Source organism: Hordeum vulgare, chromosome 2H (assembly GCF_904849725.1).
Source record: "Hordeum vulgare subsp. vulgare chromosome 2H, MorexV3_pseudomolecules_assembly, whole genome shotgun sequence".
NCBI classification, from domain to species: domain Eukaryota; kingdom Viridiplantae; phylum Streptophyta; class Magnoliopsida; order Poales; family Poaceae; genus Hordeum; species Hordeum vulgare.
This window is the reverse complement of record NC_058519.1, coordinates 547515367-547524315: the sequence shown is the minus strand read 5'-3', so window position 1 is coordinate 547524315 and position 8949 is coordinate 547515367.

Genomic DNA, 8949 nt, shown 5'->3' with positions numbered 1-8949 from the left:
TTTTATTTAGAGCTCCGTCGTTCCGACTGGAAAATGTAACCTTCCACCATACGTAAACCAAACCTCTTTGCTTTCTGGCTTTTCCTTCCTAACAAGGAGGCGGGATTTTGAAGTTCCTTTTTTCCTTTTTGCTCTTTTTCTTTGAAAGCTTTTTCCAAATTCTATGGCAGCAAGATTATTTGCTTTTGCTAGAAAAAAAGCACATTTCTTCCTAGTACTTTGATTTTCTTTTTCACCTTGGGTCTTGCCCATAGGAAAGATACGTAGCTCGGTCAGGGCATATCCTAAAGCCATTGCCTCCAGCCAGTAGTAGTGGTAGGTAAGCATCTTAAGTTAGGGGTGAAATTGCTTTTCTGACAAGGAAAGGGATTGTAGGCAAGCCCGTAGAATTTCCTCTTACCTCTTCTCTTCTTTTATTACAGCAGTGGTAGTCTCAATAGTTCCATTTCCAGTGCTTTATAAGCCCATGCAGTTATTAAAAGTGTTAAGTATAGCATCTTTCTTAGGATGTACTTTTTGATCTTCCCTTGCAGTCTATGCTTATTGGTTAGCTAGTGTCATTGGCCTTCGGCTTCTTACCCTTCTGGTTAGGTTAAAAAACTATATGTCTTGTTTTTTCAATTCTCCTGTAAAGTCAATAAAGCGAGAAAGAAGATCTCTCAAGGACTACGCAAGCTCGTCTATATTGCATCAAGAGCTTCGACTTTGATTGCATTGCCAGCAGCGGATGCTTTCACAGCAAATGAAATACCAATTGCCGTTCTTTTAAGAAGTTCCTTGCCTTACTAATGTAATAGTTACAGAAAGCTCTTCCTTCCCCATCCGCCCTTTTCGGTTTAATTGAATAAGACCGGCCCGAGCCATACTTCTAATTATCGAGGATACACAGATGGCTGCTGCTTTTATTTTCACCTGCGGTTCTTCTTCTTATTTAAGGGATCAAAAGTATCTTCCTCAAAAAGGTCCTTAACCCCTTGACCTAGAATAGAACCAAATTTAGCTATCACCTACGAATCCATCTCATATATTCCATATTATGCCTTTCTCAAAGTAAAAAAGCAAAAGTTTCTAGCCTCCATCAAGGGAAAACCTTTCATATCTGCGCACAAAAGGCTTCCGGTTGTTTGATCAAGAGAGCAAGTCAAGCTGCCAAGTAACCAATTCATCCCCTTATTCCCAAGTTCTTATTAGATTGTTTGCCAACTTCAATTGAAGTCCAGGAAAATTCCCTTATCTAAGGGATAGGTCTGTTTGTTTTAATTAACGAATCGAGCCCCTTGAGTCCCTAGCAGCCTTAAGCCCATAAGCTACTTCCTTTATTTTCTGATTGGAATTCAAGTTGGACTAGATCGTTGTTATTGTCCGCAAGGGATGGGAAATAGGACCTTTAAATCAACAATGCAAGTAAGGGCTGATTAACCTACTTAGCTTTCCAAAATCGTAAGGGTTGGGGAAACGATTTCTTTCGGGAAGATAGTTATTGGAATTATGATGATAGGAATTTCTTAGATTCTTTTCTGATAGAAAAAACACTTTCATGAAGGAAGATACCTATAAAAGTGCTCAGTTCAGTCAGAAACCTATTCTTCGACTACCGTGCTCTGTTCAGTTCAAGATTTGTTTTCTCTCGGGTTCGGTTCAGTTCCTGACCCCTATTGTTTGTTCAATCACTCCAATCAACCTTCCCTTTTTTGCTTCCGCTGAGGAGAAATTGAGAAGAGAAGGGTTGTGGCATTCTTCCCCTAAAAGGTGCACATCCATCGATTCCCTCATCTAGTGTAGTGCTCTGTTCAGAGACCAAGGAAGCTATTAGTTTGAGTTCCTGATTTCCCTGTTGCCGACTAGATTGCTTACCGACTTTCATGATGGAAGAAGATACCGACTTGAGGGAAGGCAGTACAGAGCAGCAGCCTAGGGATAAGCAGGAATTCAGGTTAGCTTTTCTGTTTTCCGAATCTTACCCACCTGAGAGTCCAAGAAAGAAGGCAAAACAGCTATATAGAGCCCCTCCCTCGAGTCGAGCAATGAACAAGTAAGTAGAGACAAGGAAGAGGGGAAATGCAGTATCGTTATGTTATAGCAAGATCATCAGATCATGGGTGAAGCAATCGATCATCAAAAAGTTCTTTATCAGCCGGCGGAAAGCGTGGTAATTCATTCATTTCATCGGAAAAGGATCGAACAGGAGTCATCGCATCGTTTCTAGATCTTCGATACCTCTATATTCTGAAGAATAGGTCCTAAAATGGTCAATCGATTGTTTTCTCAACGGGAATCGAGGAAATGGCAAGGGTTTGAGTATAGCGAGCAGAGGAATAGTTTCCTTTATCAAAAGAAGCCTCTCGACTTGGAAACAGAAGATGTTGTAACTTAACTGCACCCTTCCTCTTTCTACTGACCTCCTTGTCTGATCCTGAATTCCCTTTCAAACTACTTTCTTGCCTTCCTTGACCAATGTTATGGATGGTGCACTGGTTGAGAAAATAATTGGCCCTTCCTTCTTATAGCAACAAAATCCAATCTCCCCCTCATACGAACCTACCTCCATGACTTTCATGTCAAACTGAAACTCCTTCCCTTGCATTACCCATAGCATGCCATCACATTTGTGCTCACAATACATCTTAGCGCCATTTGCTACTGTGATTTCCATAGGTTTATACGGAGTTGAGTCGTAACCAGCCCGCTTCACAATCTTTGGGGTCTACAAAACAGTGCGTGCTGCCACTATCAACCAAGGCAATCACTGGCACTCCGTTTACCTGGTATCTCTGTCCATAGTCGTCTCCTATTTTGGAAGACTGAGACTTGCGACACAGCAGCAATATTATTCAAATAACATGTCATTCAAACGCAGCGCGCCTTGTTAATTGCTCGTCACGTAAGTGAATTTACGAATAGGGAGCCCAGGTGCCCAACAAGTGAACTATTTCCTCCTCCAGGATTGTTGCTTTCCTTCTATAGCCTCACGTATGAAAAACGTGTGCCTTATAGAGGGCTAGGCCACAAATACATAACATAGATAACAAGGGTTTCGCCAAAGTAGACGCTCAAGCGAAACATTCCACTTATCGAAGAAGGGATACAGGTATTTCAAGTTCAAGAAGTAGGCATTGATCCCAAAGAATGTAGTGAAAATCTAGGCTAGGAGGAATGCGTCAGAGCCGAGGTCAGGCAAAAGGTTGCTGGATCTTTATGTTGGCCGGAAGTTATTTCTTTTCAATGAGGTTCAATGTTCTCTAGATTGCTTAGAAGTAGCCTGCCTTACTCGAGCCAACTAGGATCAGAAGGTGTTGATAGGGCTAGACTTTCTCTCATGGGCGTGACCATATTAAATAAAGGGTCTTTTCATCGCTTTGGCCTGGCACTCGAGTCAACAGTTAGAAATAGTTCCTTCGACCCTGAAACCCGCGGAAGAAACCTTAGGTAATGATTGGCTTCTAGCGATGAATAAAATAGGTATGTTTCTTAACACCGCGGTCTGACTTCCTATGAGTCAAGGTACGTAATTCCAGTTCGAGACTGTTATTGAAGTCGTAAACATCCGGAGGAATAGAATCTTCAAATCATTAGGGAAGGAATGGAATATAGTGGTAGTCCCTTTGGCGCCAAGAAACAGAGGAATAGGTTTCGTTGAGATCTGCATTCCTGAATTGAGTAAAGTACGTGTATGACCCAGAGAAGTGAAGGTGTTTGCCAGATCAGATTTGACTTGGTGCTGTCTCATCCGAAAAGTATGCTTGTTTCAATCTAATCTCAAAACACGATTGTGTTGGTCTTCAGCTGCCAATGAATATGGGTATTCCTGGCTCAAGGAGCAGAAAGTCTCTAGTTTTCTCGCACGAGTAGATCATCTTGTTTCCCTAGCCAGAAAAGTCTGATTCAACAGAATATCCAGGGCTATGGTCTCTAATGGATGGTACCTCGCTCAATTGAAGCTTATGGGAAAGCAGGAGTCATTGTCATATCAACAGTCAAACGCGAACCGCGCTTTAGTTGTCTACCTCTTTAGTTGCCTAACTCACTTAAGTATGCCTACCTGATCTCGGCTTCATTATCACATAAATGCCTGCTGAAACAAAGGATTTTGGAGTGGCAGAGCTCAAGTATCATATTATCATGGTGGTTACCATTGCGCTAGAAAGCCAGATGAGAAAGAGACACGAAGAGGTGGCAGGCGGAGGACGTTGAGAGCTATCTTTTAGGAATAGGAGGTCGCTTTGCGCTCTTGCTGCTTATGCTAATTTCAAATTCCCAGAGACAGGGTTACTATTTGAACCCACACGTAGATCAGTTTATGATTCCAATGTTCTATCGACTGACTAAGTTGGTCCTTAATTTCCAATGAAGTTTTTATTTTCTCGAGGGACGTAGCAAACTGTTTGGTTGGCTCCGAGCATTATAAAAATAGAGTCCTGCCTGGACAATGTTGATAACGGGAAATCTCTAACCTCCGTGGTGGGTGTGAAGAAGGGTACAGCTAGAAAGCGAGAGAATATCTTTATGGATATGAGTCTGAGGCAGAAGTCTCTGAATGCGGGCCTGACGAACCTTTTGTACCAGGATCATCACGAGACTCTGTTTCTGTGGTAGATGACTCAATAGGCAGGGCCTAGAACCTCTAAAGAGGGTGTGACCGATCACCAGATCACGATCAAGAAGAGTCAAAGCTGTCTTACTAGCGCGAGCAATCATCCAACTATGGTGGTTTCTCAACCGGTGGGTACATTTCTGTTGCACATTGTGAGTTCATATTTTCTTTTCTAAGAAACAAAAGTTCGAGCAGATGCCGTTCTAGCAGGTACAAGAACTCCCGTTCGGTAGGCGTCTGCTTTAGCAATGTCTTTGATTTCCAATCCTCGATCAACAATTTGAGGAAGACGAGACAGAAGCCTTTGGATGAAACCAATGAATCTTCCGATCCGAAAGACTAAGGGGCTAGGCGCTCACCTACTATCTACACATTTCCTCTTTGGCGTTGGCTCCACCAGTTTTGACTGCGAGTCGCTTTAGTTATCTCAAATCTTTGGCAGGAAGGGGCCAAGCCAAATAGTGCTCTTTAGAAGCGTAATCCGTGCTTGAAACTCCTTCGCCAGGATCCAAAAACCTATGCTTCCGCTCTGCCTCACCAGGCAATGCTTACTCTTCTCGATCAAGAGGGCTCTTTTGGAGACTTTGAAGCTCAAGGACACGACAGCGCTTGAAACAAATGCTTTGTTTTGGCACCTTCGTCTTCCTTTCTAACATTAGTAAATTCGAGCTAATGGGACCAGTTTTGAATTGCCTAGAGGGTGGAGAAGTCACATCATCTGAGGTTTGTTGTGGGTTCAATTATGACCCCGGTCTAGAAGACGGAGTGGTTGCACGTGTAAGTACATCATGTTACATATCTATTTTAAGCTAAGCTAAATGCCTAAACTAAACAATTTTATATTAAGCGCGGCATCCTCTCTTCGGGGTTTACGCGTCCTAGTCCGAACCATTGGATCGATCAGAAGAAGAAAGGCAAAGGAATTGAAAGGTAGAGTAAGAAGCATCGCCCAGATCAATGGAAAATGGAAGTTTCTAGAATTGCTGCTCTGTTCTGTTCAAGAAGTCTTTCTCCAGGGTTCGGTTCAGAAGGCGGGATGGAAGAGAGAGAATGGGCTCATCGTGCGACAAGGTCGATCGATCACTCAAACTGTTCGGTATCTCTACAATTGAGTGAGCTGTGTTGCGAAGGAAAATGATGAAATTGCTTACTTTTCACAGGCGTGAATTCTATCTTCGATTAGATAGTTTCCATGCTTTTGATAAAAAGATGGGTTGGTAGGCAGGATGAGAAGTTCAGTTAAAGATTTCTCTCTGCTCAGTGAAGGGAATAGCTTCCTTTTTCTTGGACTTGGGGTCAAGTAGTGGGAAACTAGAATCCTTCGATTCCCTCGTGTAGTGTTCTGTTCCATATTTGTGTATCCAGCTTATCCCGGTATCTGCTCTGCTCCGTGAAGGAAAGGAAAAAGCTTTCTATCTGCTTTCTCTGTATCCACCTTTACTCGGTATTCTGTTCCTGATTTGCATTTCACCACCTTATCTATTTCCTCCATACTAAAAGGTTGAATGAGGGCCTCAGCTTCTTCATTAGATAAGCACCCAGTGATATCCCAGATATCATGCCGTAAGTGAACATTGCTTCACTCTACTCTCCCAAATCCACTTTCTAGTATGAAGTGATATGCTCTCTTAGCTCTTTTGGAGAATGTATAGATTTCTCACCATCTTCCTTGATAGAAATCCTATTCTTTCTTTTCCTCCCATTTGCTTTTTTATGGAAATAAGCAGTGTCCCTTTAGCAGCCACTCTACTGTTCACCTCCTCTTTTCTGCCAATATAACTCTTCCATCTCACAAATTTGGACCAATTGAGCTTCCAATTCATATCTTAGCCTCCATTCATTAGGATTTAGCTCTGTAGTTTCAGCTTTGCTATCAATGACAGACATATAGCAGTAATTAGATTGGATTTACTTCTTCTATTGTCAGTAGCATCATTTGCCTTCCACCCTCTCAAGAACTTCCTGAAGCCCTGAGACACTTGTTGCCAATAGTCTGGAATGGAACATTTGCAACAGTTCTTGTAGGCCATTTCTGTAACAGCATATCTCTAAACCCTTCTTGCGGATGGTTCAAAACGAAACTTAGTGGCAGCCCCTATCTTCCCCATTTTCTAGAAGTAAAGGACAATGATCTGACCCAGCTTGCAAGAGGGATAGTAAAACTTAGGAAATAAATCCTCATAAGTTGAAGAAACCAGAACTCTATCCAAAACTTCTCTCACTGGCCTGTCTTGTTTGTTAGTCCAGGCCACCAACCCTTCTCAGTTCCTGTAGTTCAGTTTCAGATATGAAAGCATTAAAAGCTTCCATCCTATTAATATGTATTCTGCCATTGTTTCATGAGCAAATCTGATCATGTCCCGCAAAGGTAGATCAACACTCTGCACAAAGTTAGTGAGCTCTGACAAAAACATAGCTCTTAAAGACTGTTTGGTTGGACCATAAACATCCACCCAAGCACAATTATCACAAAGCCTCTATACTCAAACACCATGGAGAAATTGACCCTCCCCAATGAGGTCTGCATCCATGACATCCAGATTGACTCCAATAAGCATTCCACCTTTACTGCCACTGGCTGGCTTGCAAAACCACTTGAAAAGCTTTCTGCCACCAATTGCCATTAACTCTTTATCTGAGAACTGTTCTCTCTTAGTTTCTTGCACACAAACTATGTCCACCCACTCTATCACTTCAGAAGGTTGCCCCCTTCTACCTGGCCAGGCCCCTCACATTCAAGATTAGTGTCTTCATGGCGGTATCTGTTTTTTGTTATGCCTCCTCTTAGCTCTGCTCGTAGTGTTCTTGTCACCAACTCGTATACAAGTACTGTGATTATCTAACTCTTCAACAATCTGAGTAATATCCTCATTCTCTGAATCAGAGCTTAACTCGACACTGGAAGACTGCTCCTTCTCATGAGCAGCTAACTTCTTTTTCTGAGCAGCTTCATAAAGCAATGCTTGAGCAAGTTCTCTTGCTTTAATAGAATTTATAGACCTGTCAATTTCCTCCTGTGTACTGCCCAACACTAGACCACTATCTACAGCAGATTTTACTAGACTAGCAGAATCAATGGAATTGCAAATAGCATATCTGTTAGTAGAAGACATACCTGGTTCATCAAGATTCTTGCGTGAAGCCATCCTTTCTGCACGTTGCTGAATAGGCATGCCATCCTTCGGGATCCTATCCTAGCACTTGTCCTCGTTGCTTTAATTCTTGCGTTTGCACCTCATTGAACTTCTCTTGTTCTTTGGTCATTCCAGAAAAAACCTCCATACCTTAATAATAGGGGCTTGTGTATAAAGGAAAGCAGCAAACCGGTCAAAGGCGAAGCTGTTCTATCTCAACTCTCTGACTTGAAGGAAGATGTGGCGGATCTCAAGGCTGGCTCTATTCCAAGTACAAGTTCCGAGGTGAAATGCGTTGATGTGGCCAATCGATATACAGTATAGTTGAATGGTTCGACAAGTTCACATGCCGGAGCTACCTGTTCTCCGCGATTCAAGTTGGTTCTTCTGCCCCGCTCCACCAGAATTGCGCAGACATCGACACTAGCTTCTGACAAGTACCCTTTGATAACTGAAAACAGCTCATGCTGTAGGTTGGCATCGCCTGAATGACTGCCTTTATTAGCGTTTCCTTTCCATGCATGCGTTCTTTCTCTCCTCCCCTCAGCCACACATCTTTTTCGTTCGCTCCCCATTTTATTCTCTAAGGAACCCTCTCCTTAATGAGCGTAGATTGATGGAGATGGCTTTTGTACCGGTCAATCTTTATATCCTTTCTGGCATAGTTTTGTAAAAGATCGGCAGGTGATCCGTCCTTTCTCCTCTGCCGTGGTTCATGCATTCTTCCTTTTTGGAAAGCGGATAGGGATCGGGTGAATTAGAGAATAGACAGACGTCCGTTGGCATTTCAGCCTTTCTTCTCCTTTCAGGGCCTATCCGAAAGAGAATCCAGTACCTCTTGGTCCTAAATATCAGAATAGGACGCGCAACAACGGAACAACAAGAGCAAGACCGCTCCAAACTAAATCACAGTAGAAGTTATGGCCACTCAGGCTGGACCAAAACAGCAAGCGGAAGGTCTCCGAAAGTCCTACATTAGCACCAAGCCATCCCCCAAGGGAGGGTATAACGGAGTGTGGTAAAATCCAGTTGCTAACGCTCCCGGCTGTGGGTTCTTCACAATTAGCAGGGCTTCTATTCTAGTACAGAGATCACCACTTGTTATGCCAGGGTCTCCTTTTTCGAGTTGGTTACTGTCTTGTTGAGCAACGTTTTCCCGGCAATCTCCGCTTATTAGGGTGGCCTCTAACAGGTCGGGAGAGTACTAAAAATCTGGCTCATACG